Raw genomic sequence first — 21,531 nt, forward strand, 5'->3', positions numbered from 1 at the left:
AGCTCGGAAACACGTGTTTTGTCCTTTAATACCAGCGGGTAAAAACGAACTTTATCCACTAGTGGGTAAAGTAATTTGACCTTGAATAAAGTCAAATTAACTGCTTTAAAATTGATAAAAGTAGGTGAATCTAGTAATAAAGATGATTTACCACCTGTGGAACTACTGGAAGCAGTGATAAACGCATTTTTTGCGTTGTAGTTTCCTCGCTATAGTGAGGGGAAAAGTTTTGTGTTACACTCGGGTGCAAATGTATTTTACTTCTCGTGTGTTAAAAAACTCGCAAGTTCAGGATTCTATTCTCGAACCACTCGCTTCGCTCGTGGTTCAACTATAGAATCCTTTCACATGCTCGTTTCTCAATTCCACACTCGGCGTTAAAATACAACTTTGCACCCTTGTATAACAAATAACTAACTTTTGTGGTGTTGGTTAGTGCATCGTGGAAATTGTAATACCTGAAATTGACTTATTTCCAGTTGTTTTTATTGCGTGTTTCCTCGCTTTAGTGAGGTGAAAAGTTATGTGTTACACACGGGATGCAAAGTTATTTTACCTCGTGTATATTGCAACACTCTCTGCGCTCAGGATTCTATTTTTGAACTACTCGCTACTAAACCCTAGTAGAATCCATTCGCTAGTTCGTGTTGCAATTCCACAGTATTTGTATAACAAATAACATATTATCAAATATATCGTCGTCTGTCACAACACAAGCCTTCTTGAGCTTACCATGGGACTTAAGTAACCAATTAATGCATTTCCCAATAATATTTATTTATTTATATGTATTTATGACTGTCAGGTGCCGTAGCCGAATGGCATTTCTGCGACGCGATACGAAAACGAAACGCCGCGAAATGTAGTCGGACTCTGTCTCGTCAACACACGCAAGAGCGATAGAGATAGATATCTACGAGCGTTTCGTTTCGTGAGCGTTTGGCCATTCGGCTACGTACGCAGTGCAGGATATCTATCTCTATCGCTCTTGCGTATTGGCGCGACAGAGCCAGACTACATTTCGCGGCGTTTCGTTTTCGTTTCGCGTCGCAGAAATGCCATTCGGCTACGGCACCTGAATACCATATCCAACATAATTGGCTTCAACAAAGGGTTAATAGGATTACGAAATAAAACGATAATATATAGAAAATAATATAAAACATCTTTATTACTCACTAGGTTTACGACAGTAACTTACGATAAAAAAAAATACGCTAGGGTGGGATACTTCCTCGGCCTTATAGTAACGATATAGCGGCCAATACAGACATACGAACAGCCTTATTCGAATTTTGTATTCCACACAAATTAGCTCTAAATACGATAAGGATATTTCGTTGTCAAAATCTTCACTATTGACATTGACCATCGCATTTAAAGCTTATTAGTGACGTATTTTAATTTCCGAATCAGGCTGTAAAGCAATATGGCTGAGGTATCTTATAGTCTATGTAATCGGAGCGGGTGATGTGTTCAATAATATCTGATCAGATTATTATAACTGCATTGACATTGACATATCAGCCTTATTGCTACTCCCCTTGAGCACAATGGAACCAATTTCTGAAAACTATCGAGATTTATCTAATATCTTCCATTTCTTTTTTAAAGTATGTTATCAAAAATGCTTGAAATCAATGTAATCTACTTTTTAAGCGAATTTTAAGTCTTTTCAGTGAAAAAAAAAAAAAAACTCTTCCGTTGTATGAATGTCCTGAATACCACAGAGTAATTAATCTAACAGAGTAACACAGCAGAATCTCGATAGCGTCAAAAATGGTCCCGCAAATTCACATCAGTCTTAGAAGACAAATTAACTTTAAGCAGTCTTATCTTAATTATCTACAATATAAAGATAAATTAATAAAAGCATAGTAAGCTCACTATCCCTACTTTCTATTAATGATAGACGTTGTAAGGGTTTTCAATTTATTGATGGAAATAAAACGTTCTATGTTCTATTGTTAGTCGTAGATAACAATTGGTTATAACTTATTAACTACCATTTTCAGTCGCAAAATGTTACCTACATCATCAAATAATAGGGGTTATAGCTAAAAATAGTTATTAATATTGAAATACAATTTAAACTAAGAACGTCTTGTTAAATTCATGTCAAGCTCTTGGCAAAGTACTAATTTCGAATGAAAAAAATATCGTAGCAATCTCAAATCTTTTTAATCTTAAAATGAGGGTATCTTCAAAATTGGTACTTTTTGAGCAGGATACGTGCTTATTTCAAGCACTAGTGATTTAAAGCGTTATTTACATATAAGCGGGAAAAAAATGGTAACTCGAATCATGCAGGACAACGTATACATTTGAGTGGAAATCTAGTAAAACTACAACTAAAACTAATCTGTACATAAAAACGGGTTTTTGAAGGTCTCTCGAATAATGTACAAATGGGCGAAGATAACCTATCAAAAATAACCTTTTTGCCTCTTTTTGCTTGTCTTGAATCTTTCTTAATCTAGTTACATGTTACTGAGATTATGTTTAAATTCTAGAAAAAAAAATATGTTTTATTTTTGTAATGATATGTAGAGTGAAAACAGAAATGATATTCATATTATTCATGAAAAAAAAAATTGTTTTTGATGAAAAAATGTATTATTAACAAATAAACATAATGAAAATTTTACGTATCAGGTAATATTATAATTAACATTTTAAAGTTATATTCCTATCAGTTTCTATATCGTATATATCTACAATAATTTATATAATAATACAAAATGCTTGAAGGATATGTGCACTATAGTATATCAGTCGTAATATAAACGTAGTGAGTATTGGATACAGAGCGGCTTGCAGACGGGGAATCTACCTGAAAATAAAGAAAAATAACGTTAGTATGAACAAAATAAGAAAATAGTAAAAAATAATTGCAATTTATTCCTTCAGTGTATGATTGGGGCGCCGCCCTAGTGGGTGTAAAACATATTACTTTTGACAGTTGGCAGCTGTTAGGTAGTATGAAGATGTCTAAAAAAGTTCACATTTTTACCACGCGGTGCGTTGGCGTCGCTTTTGTTTTTTCCGTCACCAACTACGCACATATACAATAAGGAGTTAAAACTATTAAATTTAACAGATGAACATCAGTGAGTTTTGTTGCATAGAGATATTGCATTATTTAATAAACCCATAAGCAGTCGTATGAAGGAATATACGTTAATTATTATTATATTATGCAGAAATACATTCTTTACATCTGAATATGATACAATAATTTATGATTATGCATTGTGAAATAAAAGAGTGCATGAAATACATTTTAAAAACGCATATCCGATATTTAATAGCTCTATTTTTTAAAACTTGCAAAATGCCTTAAGGCTATTACAGAATTGTTGGATAAAAATATCTTTGACACATTAAAGGAACTTGTTTGGAGCACATATTGCTAAATACATGTAAGATAATATGCAAGTGGCTGCTTTGCATAGGGTTGCCCTCAAAATGCATTAAATATACAAATTGTAACTTATGTAATTTTATGAATTGGTTGTTGAGTATCAATTGTTTTTTAGGTTCTATAAATATATTTTTCAGTACAGATGGTGCATTTTTTACGCACTAGTGCGAGAAGTGGTTCATTATATGCCAGGTCGAAACTTCAGAGGCTCATCTGTACTGAAAAACGTCGTACGATACACGTGCGAAAAGGAAATTCGTAACTCGTGTCGATTTAAAACACTCCCTTCGGTCGTGTTTTAATTTATCGCCACTCGTTCCGAACTTCCTTTTTTACGCACTTGTATCGTAATGTACTATTTCACGGTGCATGAAGTTGAATAACGTTTTCTTATTATTAAAATATTGTTTATATTTCTTTTAATGAAATTGTCATTTATTATTTGGAGTTATTTACAATTTGCCGAATTTATTACAGAAATATGTAGGTATTTATGGATAAAGTGACTTGAATAGTGCAAATAAAATACCATAAGATGAATTAGTACTACAGTTAAAATGTTACATGCATTGCTTATGGATGAAATGTTACTCATTTTTATATCGCATAAATGTATCTGTCGGTAAAAATCTTTGAGTCCGAGGGATGTGATGTGAACCGATGGTAAGTACTAGAATGTCACGTGGTTATTTGTATTGTATAAAATAATCTTAATGAAATTATTATATTTATTTTTAATACAATTTATTAAATTACTATTTTATTCAATACTGAGTTACTATAATATCAGAACAATAAAACGAAATAAACAGTGTCTTAGATTAGATAAAAAATAGTAAAAAAGACACAAACGCACTTCTAAAATAGGAAGTGCGTTGAAGTCTTTTATTCTGCCCTTTAGTTTATTTCTCCTGACCGTTGCGATACGTTATTGATCGAATGAATTATAGTTGGTTAGATTATTTCGTACGAATCATAATAATAATTACTTCATTTTATAGGCTTATATGTCAAGTTACATTTCATGTCTTTTTTCTATTTATTTTATCATTAATAGTAGAGCCCATCGTGAAAAAAAAATATCAGTTTGGTATACAAACTCTAAAGTGGTCGTCTTGTAGAAAAATCGATTAATAATACGGCATTGGACAACCCTACTACCGACGTCAGCTGGCACACTTACATACAAATTCTTTTTGTACACTTTAATTTGCTCTAGTATAAAAATGTGATGAAAATATTTATAAAGACTATAAAATTGACCGCGTTAGGTGCATTTAATGGTTTATTTTATAGTTATGTAATGTTAAATTGCGTATTATAATTAAGTTTGCCTCTAGAGGCGCTGAATTGTGCATTTTAGAGTAATGTTGAAACAAAAGCGTTTATTTATGCAGGTATTTATTAGGTGTAGGCAGTTTAAAGGATCATGATTCATGTTAGGGTGGCTATCCTGTTTAATTTTTTTGTTATATTAAACGTACCTATTGTTTTAAAAGTTCAAAATGGAGGATTTGACTTATCTAATTCGCAACAATCTTACACATTTACGTAACTATGGGAACAAATCAAATTATTCTAAAAAATATTTTGTTTTGTGATTTTATGAGGTCAGTAATATATTTTTCTAATATATGACATCTTAAGTAAGTTTTACGCGATTAAGTCCCGTTTTAGTTTAATAAACTTATTTCAATTTTTAATCTTACACTGTCAACGTATTCCTCTAATACGTATACATATATTAAATATACCTAATCAATAATTTGCAATTTCAAGTACCATTTTTAGACTCTTAAATAATTGTTCTTTGCTTATTTAGAGTATAGGTTAACCTAGTGTGAAAGATTTTTATATTCCTAAATATGTTATACCTATAAAAAATAATACAAATTGATTTTGGACAAAAAAAGTAAATAAATTAGAAGTTTGGAGTTCGAATGCTGACACCTCAGTACTGATAAACAATGATATAACATTGAATTGTTTGAAATACACCTTTGGCCATTTCCGCCATATTAGTTACCATTGACCCGCGTCGGTACCTCAAACGCTTGTACAATAATGTTCCGCCATTGAACGACCACCAACCATAGACCCAAAACCATTAGCCATATTGTTTTATTACAAGGACGAAAATTAACTTTGCGAGTATTTTTTAAAATTGCAAAAATTTACCAATTGTTAATTGTTAAAATATTTTTGTTTGCACAACAATAATTGCCACGGAGTTTAGAGCTATTGTCGATTTTATGACCTTTTTTTATGAAAGACGCAAACTTATGCAATTCTTGTAGTGTGTGGCATTTTTTAAGGTTTCCTTTTTGCAACGCCCGCCTTTTTATTACTTCGATTTTTTGCAGGTAAATATTAAAATTGCATGTATGTATTTCTAATACGGCCAACAAGAGCCGTTTGTGATAAAAAATAAACACTCGTTTTATACATATGACTGCAAGCCATAATTACAGAATTATTCAAATGTTATTAAAACGTTAGTTGCTCATATTTAATAACGATTATCGTGTTCAATAAGTTTCACACACAGCATCTATTTTGCATATAAAAAACCGTAACACATTGTGGATACAAAGGATCTCGTTCTAAAGACGTCCAATTACAATATTCTGATAAAGACACTAATTATAATAGAAGTGCACTGTGTCGCGGATGTCTCGAGGCAAAAAACTAACCAATATATACTGCCATGTGCTTTAACACCGGCCCAGTGGTCATCCTTGACTAGAACACGCTTTGCACCTGTCATTGTTCAATTTAAACTGGCGACACATTGCCTCAAATTATTCCTTAAATTGAACGCTGCAAAATACTTTTCAATATTTTTTAACTACGCTATCCGCCGATAGATGGCGCTGCGCGCTCGAACGCAACCAGAAAATGTTAGTATTATTTTTAATTACTCTGTGGTCATGCGAGTAATTTTTATAGTCGACAACGAATATTGATTAGACATTTGAATGAAATTGGTCTCATCCTCATCTCGCGATTGCTCGGATCGTCAACTAGAACACTCGGTACTAGGAGATAAGAAGTGTGTAAGAGTTTGACTCGAACGAAGCCTCGTGTTCAGTACAAAGGAACGAAGAACGAACAACTGCTGAGTTGAGTGATTGAACAATGCTATCTGAGTATTTTGACTCTGGCACACGATGTGTATGTAAGTATGTAATTATAATTAGTAATGTTTCAGAAAAATCATTTACAATATTCCTTAGTAATAAAGTCACCTAGCATTGAAGTAACTGGAAAATAACTAAAATAGAGGGAACCCTCGCCTTGTCTAGTTTAAGCTGAACAGGGATTTCTATTTCTATCTAACAACGCTAACCCGAGAAGATACGGAAGTCAATAAATAAATAAAGACTTGCATTATAATGGACGAAGATCAAGAAAAGCGAGTTATCTTCAGCTTATTACGGGGAGACGTGGTACCAGGCGCGCATAATACAGCAAGAGGCCGACTGTGACGTAGCATATCGCGGCCTGTTAGTGTGTGTGCGCGTACAGCGTCTGACGACATTTTTTACGCGCCAATACGGATTTCCTTAAAGTTTACACAAAAGTTCCTTAAAACTAATGTTAGTGAAGAAGTTTTATTATAGGTAATCTTCAGTTTAGATAAAGTTTTTTTGTAAGCAAGGTTGACGCTCTCTTGTTCTCACGGGGCCACGCCTGCCAGCTACCTATGCGGAAACAGTCTCGTCTCGCTATTAACACGCGTTTCTCTGCTATGAGATACTGCCACTTATGTATGTGCATAACCGTGTAGAAAGCATTTTCTCTACAGGTTTTAAATGTGTGTGTTTTGCCGATGTTTCAGCCAGTGAGCCAGCTGATATGTTTTTAGTACCAGGGGAATATGACTGGATGGTAATGGTTATGGGTTTCGTCATACTTATCTTTTCCTGTACGTAACAACGAAAAGGTCGTCTAAATGGGACGAATAAAAACTTTGTCCTCAATTTTCTTCTTCATTATGAATTTCTTTTTTCACAGGTTGGTGAAATTCCATTACATCAATGTCCGTTGTCCGTCCGTTTGATTTTTTTCCGAATTTTCAATTATTATAAGAGTTAGAAGCATTGGAAAATTATTATGCAATCAGTTTTTCATTCCCAATTTTTTAAAGATAAAAAAACCGTCAAAATGAAAAGCTAGGGTAATTAGGACATAATTAACTATCATTAAAATACTTCAAATGATTTAAAAAAATTCAATGTGCTGAGGGGGGTTCTATTTTAGCGTCTTATTTTTTTTTATAGATGCATGTTTTAATGTATAATTTTCTTTGTGTAGAACTTTGTGTTAAGTTGTGACTTCGTGAAAAGTTTGTATTTTCTTTGTACATACATAATATCTTTCTTTTGCATGAAAAACCAATTTTCCGACCTCTATTCTCGTATAGTTTACGTCCCATATGCTCCATCGGCCTATTATGTACTCCTTCCGGGTGATAACGCGGATGCACCGAGTTGATTGAACGCGATCTCATCTCCTTGACGGAGCGAAGTCAATGACTTGATGGATCGGTGAAGTAAAATGTACACTAATTTTGGTCATAAATTTATAACTTCTGTTCTTTTAGGTATTTAAAAGAAAGTAAACAAATAATTTGTTAATTTTCGGGTAGTTGGGCATTTTCGCGAGATTAATCAAAATCAATTTTTTTTAAGGTAAGTAGGTACATTTTATGTTTTTCCTACTAAGAATTACGAGCCCTTTCGATCTAGGCCAAAAAAACAAGAGACAAAAAATGGTCCCAAAATTTTCTATTATTTCACATGTTACTTTCCACTTTGTAACCGCTGTACAAAGTGTTCAAAAAATGGTAACGAAGTAGAAAAATTAGATTTGGGACGACTTTTTTTACGTAGTAGGATCGAAAGTGCTCGTGATTTTGAGTAGGAAAAACAATAAATTTTACCTATTTTGGAAAAAAAGGTTTTGAATCTTTTCTCGCGAAAATGCCCAGTTACTACATTTGTCGGTTAACCAATCATATACTAAAAGCAAGCGGATTTATCACTAAGCAACATGTCTTTAAGTATCTTATTTGGTCGTGTAATATTTTAATTTACCTTCAACTGGCTTAATACATAAGGCTTTTGAAGGTTGATTTTGTTTACATTTTTTTAAATGCATAAAGATACAGACTTTTATTTAGTGTTTTCGCATAATCTCAGATACCAAACTTCTGTCAATTCTACATTTCATCGTTTTCTCGTGTTATTTTATTTATTATTTATTTATGGTGTTCTTTTCTACACGTATTTGTCAAAACAGTTTCTTTTTAAGAACTGTAAGAATGATTCGCAAATGTGAGTGTGCACGGGAAAACGTCCCACTTTGTCGATTGCTCTAAAGCCGCTTTGCCAGTTTATTCATATAAAGATACAAGTAAATCTCGCCTTAATGGTAACCGACAAAGTGGACGTTTTACTGAACACCAAATATGGAATGAATATGACATCGATTATAGTGACTAGTGTCACGGTCAACTCATTTACTAATATTTCTATCCGATTTTAATAAAAAATTAGTTAAAAATAATTGCTGTCCATATTTTTCATCTAGTTATCTGGTGCTACATGTTATAAATCTTATTTTAAGTACTGGCAACTTCCCTATTGAGTCTAATGTTCTTATAAAACCTGTTACATTTACAAAGAGTTACTATAAATCGTTTCCAAGAACAAAATTTGCATTTTTTTTTCATTTATTCTAGCTGAAACCTAAGAAATAGAAGTTAAAACAAAGGAATGTGTGTGATTGTTTTGTTTTTAAATGTTAATTAGGATAAGTTTCAAAGTTTTGCATTTATAGTACATTAAAGACATGCAAAAAGTCACTTTTCCATCTTAGTAGCTGTCAAAGTTGTCTTCATTATTGTATGTAGTACATGCCTTATTTGGCTCACTTTTTATTCTGAGTTATTCAAGATAATTCTATTACTCACGTATGAAATACAATTAATTAGACTAACTAAACGAATGCCATAAAGTAGGTAGTCTTCGACTTTATTTTATAGTAAGTAATTATTTCACACTAAGTATGATATGAACTACAGCATGGACAACAGTGACGTTTAGTTAGACATCATTTCTATTTTATAAAATTCGTACAGAACCATTTTATAATTTAAAAAAAATACGTTCAAGCTACGTTGAAAATGATTTTGATATCGCAGACCGCGCAAAGGTTATTTTTAAACCGTCAAAATTATGTCAACTTTTTTAATAAGTGCAAAGTCCGCTGTATCAAAGTCGTCAACTTAATTTAGTCTGACTCTATTAATTAAATCCAAGCAACAGACACAGTAAGAAACATCCAGTCACACGTTACGCCAAGATACATTATGCAACCTCTGATGCAAGCAGGAATTGGTACACGGCGGTAAATATGTAATGTCGAGCCAAGTCGATATTTGACCCAGTGAGCGGTGACTTTTGACGCACTGGCCGCACAGATCCGCGTTCTTCGATTGAATTTTAAAAAGTTTAAGTGGCACGATTGCATTTACAGTTTATTTTTAAATAATTATAGCATGGTTGCTATAATTATTTAAGTTCAGCAGTTTATACCGACATAATTGCTTTCAATTTTGGCGTTAATTCATTATCTATATAGTTACATTCGTCATCTACATATTTTATATTCAAAAACGTGGACTATCTACGCTTATTTTCCTTAACTAGCGAATGACAAAAGCATGAATCTAAGATGGCCGATGAGAAATTATCGCAACATTAAGTCTTTGACCTGTCAAACTCAAATATAAACTTTTATTAATTCTGTCAAGATTCACGATGACATTCCGCCCACCATAGAATTGGTGTCCAAAGGGTTTTTCTAGTGATCCTTCTTTCGCACATTTAAAACTCGTTTTTCGCAAACAAATTATTAAGTTGCTATAAATTGTTTATTTGCCGATTGGCTAACATTAACAGCAGGTGTTTTATACTTTATAAGGGCCACACGTAGCTTGTCGCAATTTTTCATCTCGTGGTTTAAGGCGCAACACATTCTGATCGAGCGTCTGATGATTGCTTTTATTGTGTGATAATGACAAGATAAACATTATAGTTTTTAACGTATGTCATAAATGTCATAATGAGACTATTTCTGAATAGCTTAAATTACCTAAGACTATAACAATTTAGGTGTTTTTATTTAAAAAAAAAAACATGATTCGTTCTTCCGTTTATTATTATATTGTATTTAAAAAGTTGGCAAGAATACTTTGTTTGAAATTAAACTACTTGTGTGATGCCACAGAGGTGTGCATTAGATGTTTTTTTAGAGACTTTTGTTTGCCTTTTTAAACTTTGTTTTGCATTTTTGAAGACCTATATTTCTTTATCTTTTCAAAATGTCCCTTAAATATAAATTCCATTTAGACCACAAACAAAGTAATTTAAGCCAATGACTCACTTAGCAATAATGTCATAACTTATGTATCACGACATCGACATTTTTTCGCCAGTTTTTTTACGCACAACTTCAAATTTCCATAAGCAACCATTACCCTAACTATAATCGGACTATGTTTCGTGTGGTCATATGAAATATTCTTGTGTCCAAACAAAAAAATAACCTGTTCTTGGCAAAGTTTATTGACTCCTAATATTTCCTTTGGCTTCTATCTTTATTTAAATTTGATTGGTGATATAATCGTAAATTACATCGTTTTTGGAAATAGTACTGCATAACATCGCATATGCTAGGCGATATAATCAAAAACATGTACACGGCGCACTTAGTTTCTATGTGATAAGGTCGATTTTAGATTTGAGCGTTGTCCGCTCTGTTTTAAGATGGGATTATAGTCTATGGTTAGTTTGAATTAATACCATAGACTAAGAAAACAGATGCTACAATAATGATACTTCTGGATTCCGAATTGTTTATACTTGAACCATGTTTCTCGAAAATTGCTGTAATTAAATATAACCTTTAGCATTTTGTCTGTTGCCTCAGGGCTTACGGAAATCCATATTTATATAGGACAGCTTAGTGCTTTATTTGGTCATTTAACATGTTTAAAATACCTTTATTGGCAAAACATACACATATACATATTAACTTACGCCTACATTACCTAACGGAGTAGAGAGAGAACATGAAACTCAAGCTTCAATTAAGATACTAAAAAAAAGAAATTGATAATGCAGTGACAGGTGGCCAGCCTATCGCTCACACCCAATCTTCAATAGGAATTGGGAGACTATGTTTGCCAGACCATAAAATCCGTGTGATATTATAAATTTAAATCCCAATAACATCAATGAAAACATAATCAATGAATAACATGAAGGAATGAATGATGTGCCTGTGTGGTGACGGGTTAAGAATTTCACCACCCCCTTTCTTTCCGTGGGTGTCGTAGAAGGCGACTATGGGATATGGGTTAAATTGTGGCGTAGGCGAGAGGCTGGCAACCTGTCACTGCAATGTCACAGTTTCGTTTTTTTCAACCCCTTATTTACCAAGAGTGGCACTGAAGGTTTAGTAGTTTCATGTGTTCTGCCTACCCCTTTATGGGATACAGGCGTGATTGTATGTATGTATGTATGTATGTATGTAACATCAATGAACTAACTTTGGAAGCAACTGCGTTGTCTGTACATCTGAGATCTTTGACGAACGCTATGAAACTTAATAATGGCAAGCGATGGTATCTCGAAGATGTATGTAAAACTCGAATTAAGAATATTTATTACGTCGAGAATAAACGCAGAAAAAAAGGACAATGTATAGTAATTTGGCATGTTCGTAAATAATGATTTTATACGTGCATAAATAATATGGCACCTGCAGGACTCGAACCTAGTACTTAATTATTTAAACATAAAACCTTTAATTAGACTGCACCAGCTGCTCGACCTTGTATTGCACCTTTGTACTGCATTTTACATGCAAAAAATGCATTCAGCTTCCAATTCGTTTTTGCTTGTTACTTTGAAAAAAATGTCGCATTGTCGGCTCATCTCGATGGCATTTTGCTTAGCCTAGGATATGTTCGGACGTGACGTCATTTGGAACCTAGAGAATATTTCCCAAATAAGGATCCCTATGGTTGTCCCGAATAATGAAAATTTGGTATATGAGTATGACACTTTTATATCGATAAGATGAAGAAAATTGTATGTCTGATATCTTTAGGATTACTCAATGGTCTTGCAGTACTTCGGCGTTTCATGAGTAGTATTGGAAATACATTTTATAGTGTACTTTCTAATACGTTCTCACTTAAATCCACTAAAAACGACGAATAAATTAGTAATTACCTACATTCTGATATAAGTCAGTGCAATATCACACTGCCTCTCACCTAGTCTGTTAAAAGTGGCGGGAATGTTCAAAAATGACATGTGACGCCATGTTCTAAATTTTTTTAATTCACCGCCATAGTTAGGCGATGACGACTGCCCAACTATAACCATAGACAACTTTTTTTTATCAACATGGCTACCAAAATGATGAGCAGAGGTATATTTTTTTGGGTACTACATACCAACATTACAGACAAGTGTATGATTCACATCTCGTACATGATGCGATTGAGCAATATTATATTTGCGATGAACCTCCTTGACCCCAGTGGACTGCAGCCTGGCCTGTTTTCGGCATTGCGTCATCATAGGTCACTATCCCTAGTCCGCCATTTTTTTTGCTCATAAAATGCTTGGCACGTCGCCATCCTTAGTTGAGTTTTTGAAGTTTTATTTCGTGAGGTTAATGGCGTTGTCTATTTTAGAAGATGGTCTAATGATATAAATAGTTTTAATTTAACATTGAAGTTTTTAATTATATTTGTTTTCTTGATTTTGGAGCGGCGAATATAATGAATTGCATTTGTAATCGCAATTTATGGTTAAAAAGAGATATTTATTTAAAAAAATGTTATGAAAACATTGGGAGTGACTTTAGAAAAAGTTAAAAGCTATGGTCATGTATTTAGAATATCATGTATTTTATAGTTTGATTCTCCCATATATTCCTTAAACTCATAATGTTGATCATTGATTGATCAAATAGGTAGGTAGTTTATGCACTTTATATTGCTATGACATGACAACACAGACAGGATTTGCAGAAAGTGTTACTTTTACGTTATACAAAGTACCTATTTATTTCTTAACTTACTTAAATATCACTAAGTTTTAAGTTTTAGATTCGGTAATGTTCATTTAACGTACATAGATGGCAGATTACTTCTGTTCATTAAAATACGACTCAGGCGATCCAATTACAATTCAAATTCCGAATCCGCGTTCTTTTTTGCGTCAACATCAAGAAAAACAATCCGCGATCGGCGAAAAGGTTCTTCAAAGGTGCGCATTTGGATGACAAACATTTTTGATGTGATAACGCGCGCCGCGTCTATTTTGAAGCTGAACCCGATCGGGCGTTCGCGGGGTTGTTGAACTGGAATAATTCGGCAAACAACATTACAGCGCTTGTTAGTCTTAACGATATCATACGAGTCTCGCGTGCCGATTATAAAATACCTAACACGGGCATCGCTTTACTTTTTAAAGATGTAGTTGTTAAAATCAGCCATAGACAAAATTTTTGCTATTTTGTTTTTTTTTCGGGCGATTGTTTGGGTCGCGTGGCGAATTTAATTGGTATTTAAAATTAATTTAAATTAACCGATTACAATTCGTAATACGTAATGTGGTGTTTACGCGAAACGGCATGCGGAGATGTTGTCTGTGTGCGTTTGGATGTGTGCTGTTGTACGTAGCGCGATGAAATAAAATATGTCCGGTCAACGAACCCGCGGTGCCGTAAAAATCGCGATACTGTCCCAAATTTCGAGGGAAAATTAAATATAGACGCTTATCACAACGCCAGCGCTTTAAGCTTGTTGAAAAAACGTCTCTTAATTTGCTTTGCAAGTAAGAATTGACATTATCCGAATAAAAAATGCCAAAACCTACTTATCTCATTACCATATGTAAAGTTTTTTTTAAAAGATAGTTTAAAGTAAATATAAATCATTGAACGCTGCATTGAAATATTTAAAAAAAATACAAAAAAAAATTAAACTGCTAAATCTAACTCTATGTCTGTATACTTTTTTAAAGTTTGATGACCATCAAAATCGTCGGCGGTTTTCGGTGCAGCTCGGAATGGCATCGAACAGCTGGGCTGTCATTGAACCCGACATATTCACGAGCAGGGCACGCGGAAACGACTCCGATTAAAAACGCGGTAGTCTATGGTTTTTGGTAGCGCGGAAGTGTTTTGTAAGATTTCCCGGGAATACTGTCTTAAGTATTTGTTTTAAAACTTTTGGTGGGCGGAATGTCACTTTTTTTGTAAATATGCGGAAGTGATGCGTCCGTCCGTTTTTCAGGTTTCTGAAATTTTTCAATATGTATATGAATCACGCCGACAAAGTGCAGATAAATCCATTTCTTTAAATATTAATAAAAACAAAATTTTATATAAAATCTCTTTAAATATGGTTTATTTCGTATTATCCAACGCACGAAATTAACGAACAACATTTGAAAATATCTCAAAATGTAGACGGTATTTGAAAGTTCATAGTACGTAAACAAAAAGTAAACAGAAAGCATAGCTAAGTATGTAAATCTAAAACAATACAAAGTAAAACACGCAAAACACGGGCAGAGTCGAAGTAGTAATAAAAACGTCACGGTGGGTCGGTTCAACGAGGAAACCTCATTTGGTAATTACCTTCAAGTGAAAAAAAAAAAAAAAGAAAAGAGTGAACGATAAATCTTAACTTAAAACTTACTATATGGAAAGAAAGATCTAGACAGACTTAAATGTTACCAACAAGTCTATCAAGTATAGTTTAAAAAGTTAAAGAAACAACCAGGAAGTAACAGAACTCAAGCAGAATCTAATAAGAAAGAAATCCAGAAACTAGGAAGTAATACTTACATTGCATTCCTTCAGGTGTTACGGAATTTCCGGCCCTAGTGCCGAAACCTTCTTTTTCTGCACGACGATGTTTCTTCCGGACTGGATCCCGTCCAAATCCTCCGCCGCCCGCAGCACATTTTGGGGGGATTAGTAAATTTCTGTGGGGTCTAGCCCGATCATGATGCTCTAATATTGTCCTGTTGGGTCAAGGATCATGTTTAGTACTGGCCGGTAGGATCGAGGACAGCCATTTTTTTATTTTTTTTTAATAAAGTCCAGTTGGGTCCAAGGTGAGAATATCCATATCACTTCACTCGCGGTACGCGTTGGTGGCGCGGGAGTCGGGCGGGCAGTGCGGCGGTGCGCGCGCGCTCGCTTATATGAGCCGAGCGAATGGAGCGCCATCTGTTGACGGATGGATGCGGTGCGAGTTTTCCTGAGGACGTTTTCCGCGCAGTGACCGTAACTAGAGCCTAGGCAAAATGATTGTTCGACAAACGTTAAACAAAAAATGCTACTAAAAGTCTAATGAGTCTAATGACTGATTCGGATTTCCATACATTCTTTTAGTGTTGTACATGTGTACATGTAAGTACCAATGTATAGTGGCATATTGGCTTTAATCTAAAGTCGCCGTCAACAGAATTTGTGAACTATTTAAACCAACCTTGTAGTCAAAATGTCTTTAATTTCCATTGTAAGTCATCAGATACTGGCTAAATCCATGTGTTATTTAATCAATTCATCTCACATTATGATCCTCAACCTTTAAAATAATAAAATTAGTTTGTATTGTTCACAAATTCTATTGACCGCGGCTTTAGTGATAACAGTATAAGCCAATATTGAGTAGATGACTGAGTTGTATGTTTCTTGGTGATTTTCTTTATTTGTGATATTCTTTAATTTTTTTAAGACAAATTGCTGAATTTTACGAGATGACTGAGATGCAACATGAATCATAATAAAATTTAAATTAAACATTAGCTTTAACCAGTTGAACTGGTTAGTCAGTAGAAAAAGGCGCGAAGTTATAATTTTCCTATATGACATATAATATTCGCATGCGCGTTCTATATTTGCCGCATTTTATTTCTTTATTTAATCTTTATTGCACACAAAATATAACAGTACAAAAAAGAGAAAGACTTTTTATAAAAATATTAAAAGGCTTGACATACTATATTATGTTTTATGTCATAATGGGTAAAAATCCATAATAGGTAGGCTACCTGCAGTGACAGAAGTATCAGTAAGTTACATTTATTGCTTGACTGTCACTCATGCACCGGGCCTTGTTTTACAACTGACAATTATCATTACATTAGTGTCACCGTACATTATTGGCAATCGATGAAAATACATACCTATTGATGGTACGAATTATCGAACAAAAAAGTCAGTGTCAGATAGTGATGTGCAAATTGCGGAAACTTTCCAAAAAAAAATTTCTTGAAAAATTCACGAAACTTTAATGAAAAATAAAGGGGAATTTAAATTTATGAAATGGAAAGTTTCCATCCATACAATTGTCCATACAAAGTTTTGAAAGTTTCCGAAGTTTTTCTATGTGAAAATTTCAGAATTTTGGAAACTTTCCGTTGGCACATCAGGCCCCGTAGCCGAATGGCATTTCTCCGACGCCAAACGAAAGCGATACGCCGCTGGCTCTGTCGCGCCAATACGCAAGCGCGATAGAGATAGATATCTACTAGCGCTTCGTTTCGTGAGCGTTTCGTGAGCGATTGTGCCATTCGGCTAGCCACCCAGTAGTGTCAGATGTACTGATGTGTGTCTTTGGCTAGTTTATCTATCTTCGCTTGACTCTATAAAAGTGTAATACAACTTAGTTTTTAGTGCGATTGGCAAAATTTACTAAATTAATCTTTTTTTTGTGAAACCTGAGTTGTAAGAGTTAGCAGTGACCCTGTCTCCTAAGACGATAGTTCGAATCCCGGTAAGGACATTTATTTGTGCGATGAACACAGATATTTGTTCCTGACATGGATGTTTTCTATGTAGTAATTTAATTTAATTTAATTTATTTATTCCATCAGGTAACAAAAGACCCATTTTGTGAACATTAAGATCACATACACATACACTAATAATATATATCGTCGCCTACTAGTACCCATAGTACATGCTTTGCTTATGTTGATCTATGTTAGGTGTCCCCCGAGATGTATTTATTTATTTATAAGATGTAATCTCAACTTTTATCTATCCAAGTATCTTAGGCAAAGAGACAGGCTTCTGTACAGTAACACAATGTATCATTTTTGGTCTTTCGACTTGCTACGTGTTTGATACCAACAAATTTCCTTACATTAAATTTGTATTAGTAACTTACATTCTATGAATTCTATTAAATAGTTATAATTATGAGTGCAAGCGAGATGGGAAGTTAGCAGCTTTAAAATAAGTAAATAAATCATGTAAAAAATTAGAGTCATGGTTGACTCAGTGACACACGTAGTATGAAATCCCATTTAGAGTTCCCCTTTTCCTGGTTCTGGTGTCTATTATTGCACTTTTGATGTAGAAAACACAGGCGAATCATGTTTGCATGACTGACTTGGTGGCAACAGCGTTTAACGCTCAATGTTTCCAACTCGAATTTAGAAATACCCCTTCCTATTTTCATTTCCACATTATGAAGTTTCACTTCTTACGCGCGGAGGGACTCCGAAGAAAACATTGGTTTTCCCATAAAGTTTTCGACCCAGAAGTTCAGATTGTTCTAGATATTATCCTAGAAATTACGTTTTCTTAAATTGAACACTTAAATACTTTACTGAAAACACATAAATTTTATGAACACATAAATACTTTACTGAAAACACATAAAACTTATGGGAAATCCAATGTTTTCTGTGGAGTCCCTCGAAGTGGAAGAAATGAAACTTAGTAATATGGAAATGAAAATAGGAAGGGGTATTTCTAAATTCGAGCTGGCAACACTACAGTTGGAAGTCGCATAAGAAGTTTCACTTCAATAACTAATGAATACGTCAACACTACTTTGAAAAAAACTTGTATCTCCTTCTGTAAATGAAGAGAAAAATGTATCAAGTATGTATGGAATGCATATAGACTTACTACGTTTTGTCTTTGAGGAGCAGTGTGAGATACGAGATTTTTTCAAAGTAGTGACGATATGCTACCTACTGGGTCAAAAGCATAATGAAAAATCCGATGTATTTCTGTGGATATAACAAATGTTAACCATATTGTTACATTTAAATTCTAATACGAGGTTATAATTAAGTAAGTACATATACAAAACTACCAAAGATACCTCCAAAAAAATCTAAAGAAAAGACGAAGATAAAGTCTAGTCAGTTTAGGATACCCATAGGAAAAGTTGTTACTTAATTTGAACTAACTAAAAAATTTAGTTTGAGTTTGAGAACATTTAATGTTCTTGATCCTTGTCTCTTCTTAACAAAAATCTGTCAAAAAGAACTAGTCTAATTCTGACCTATTAAGGAAATGTTTATTAGTTATTTTTAGGCCATCTTGTGACAAATACGGTGAATAGCAGAATTGAACTTCGGACTTCGTGATTCACAAGACGGTGACCTCAAAACGTCATCGTCACGACATGACACGCTTTTAGTTTAGAGGGAAAGGGGAAATATTACAAGAGGATAATGAAGGCATTGTTTAAACGTCAAATGTGTAGACTCCGCTACATTAAGTTGACTCTTCGCGCCTTTGTACTGTGGCGTAAAGCCAGAAAAAATGTGGATTCTGATATGTAATTACTACTGGCCTTAGCGCCTATTTCAGAAAATTTATGGTGCAATGTTCGAGAGACATCGCTTTTGGTGGCTAAAACCTACGCGATAGCGACATACTTTGCCACATAGCTGACAAGGGAAACTTGCAACCGATTGCGACGTTTCCCTATGGTGTCTTCTTTCCCTTGGCGCAGTCTTTGAAGCGGCCAATGGCCTCCCAACATCTCTTTTTGCATCGCTACTTCGCCTAGAAGAACACGGCGTGGTAAACGGGAGGGTTCCATCCTGTGCACATGCCCCAGCCATCGCAGTCAATATATGTAATTAAGTATGAAGAAAACTCTATAAGGTTCAGAAGTTCTAAGTTGGCTTACCGGGTGTTGCGAGTTGAACTGAGGCCTCTTCGTCGATACTTCTTCTGCTGATTTGGGCACTGTATTTCTTGTTTACTTTGTTAATTTTTGGTTTTGAGATGGCACTGATTTTATATGACGTTTGATGTTTATATATTTTTTACTAGCTAGCTGCGCTATAACCAATGAGGCAGTTACAATACAATACAATACAATACAATACAATACAAATACTCTTTATTGCACACCTCAATACACGAAACAACATAGCAAGTATAAACAACAACTTAAGAGGTAAAACAAGAGGCGGTCTTATCGCTAAAGAGCGATCTCTTCCAGACAACCTAGGTAGTGGAGAATAATAAATTTAACCTTGTAAGTAGGTGTACTAAATGTAGACTTAGACGAAATCTAGCACAAACGCAAAACTATACCTTGATAGACTTATGTCCCCTATAGCTGGCATGTAATTTGTTATATATATATGTATTTGTATGTTTATGTATTGTATTTTATTTTTATGTGTGTAGTAAATATACTAGTAAATATACTACACACATAAAAATAAAATACAATACATAAAAATACAAATACATATATATATATATAACAAATTACATGCCAGCTATAGGGGACATAAGTCTATCAAGGTATCATTGATCAATGATCAGATAAAAAGTGAAGCTTGAGAAGTATCTTAAAAGAAGTAGGAGATTGAGCGCGTCTAGTTATTATTTAGGGGTAGGGAATTCCAAAGCCGCACAGCTTGAAATGTAAAGGAGTTGTTATAGAATTTAGACGAGGACGGCGGAACGGAAAGAAGCAAATTCTGAGAGGACCGAGCAGAACGGAGATAGCTGAAACGGTTCTTAAGATAGCGAGGAGTCGTTGGGTTAAAAAGAATGGAATACAAAAGGCACAGCACGTGAGAGTTACGACGAAAACTTAGCTACTAGCTTTACCAAAAAAAAAGGTTATATACTTGAATGAGTGTGTACCTATCTACCTAATAGTATGTCTGTTACTAGTTTATGAACTTAGGATACCTATTCAAAGTCACGATCGCTTTCGCTTCGTAAGCGTATCGTTGATCTCTCTATTCTCTCTAATCGCTCTTCTGCAGTAAACAGAGTCAGACTGCGCGTTTCGAACACCACGTAGCGTCAACAATTGTCACTTCTAGGCCGGCTTGACGCCATTGTCTATCTGTGGCATCTGATAATAGTTATTTGTTATACAAGGGGGCAAAGTTGTATTTTAACGCCGAGTGTGGAATTGAAAAACGAGCAAGTGAAAGGATTCTATAGTTGAACCACGAGCGAAGCGAGTGGTTCGAGAATAGAATCCTGAACTTGCGAGTTTTTTAACACACGAGAAGTAAAATACATTTGCACCCGAGTGTAACACAAAACTTTTCCCCTCACTATAGCGTGGAAACTACAACGTAAAAAATTCGTTTATCACTGCTTCCAGTAGTTCCACAGGTGGTAAATCATCTTTATTACTAGATTCACCTACTTTTATCAATTTTAAAGCAGTTAATTTGACTTTATTTAAGCTCAAGGTCAAATTACTTTACCCACTAGTCACACTAGTGGATAAAATGCGTTTTTACCCGCTGGTATTAAAGGACAAAACACGTGTTTCCGAGCTAGTCAGGGGAAAACAATATTCTCCTGTTAGGGCCAATTTTGGCGCATTTTTTTGCATGAAAGTGAGTTTCCTTGCTGTTGTCCGTGCTATGTTTCTTATCTGTTGATCTATGTTTGCTGTCTTCTAAAACATTTAATAAATTTAACTGAATAGTTTAATAATTATCGTTGCCAGGACGTTTTCGCCAAGTTTCAAATTATTTCAGACTGTCGTAAATATACCTAACTGGGCTGGCTGCCTGTATTTGTCGTGATTTGATCTGGTCTGATCATTTGTCGATCATTTGGTCGTCGATTTGTTTACATTCTTTTAAATAATTTTTAAGAAAAAAAAACCGCCTTCCTTTGGGCTTCTGGTGATAAATACTTTCAGATGTTGGATTATGTTATCAATTCGTCTGTATATTTTTTAATGTTTGTTATTCGATATC

At 34.3% G+C, this 21,531-nt stretch overlaps 1 long non-coding RNA gene across 1 annotated transcript; it reads right to left on the reverse strand.

The window, feature by feature from the left end:
- Positions 1–1,144: 1,144 nt before the first annotated feature.
- Positions 1,145–15,900, reverse strand: LOC125238460. Its single transcript, XR_007178448.1, has 2 exons — positions 15,368–15,900; positions 1,145–2,833 (listed from the first exon to the last, which is right to left on the reverse strand). It is a non-coding gene; the product is annotated as an uncharacterized LOC125238460 (long non-coding RNA).
- Between the last annotated feature and the right edge of the window lie 5,631 nt (positions 15,901–21,531).

Source organism: Leguminivora glycinivorella, chromosome 23 (assembly GCF_023078275.1).
Source record: "Leguminivora glycinivorella isolate SPB_JAAS2020 chromosome 23, LegGlyc_1.1, whole genome shotgun sequence".
NCBI lineage: Eukaryota > Metazoa > Arthropoda > Insecta > Lepidoptera > Tortricidae > Leguminivora > Leguminivora glycinivorella.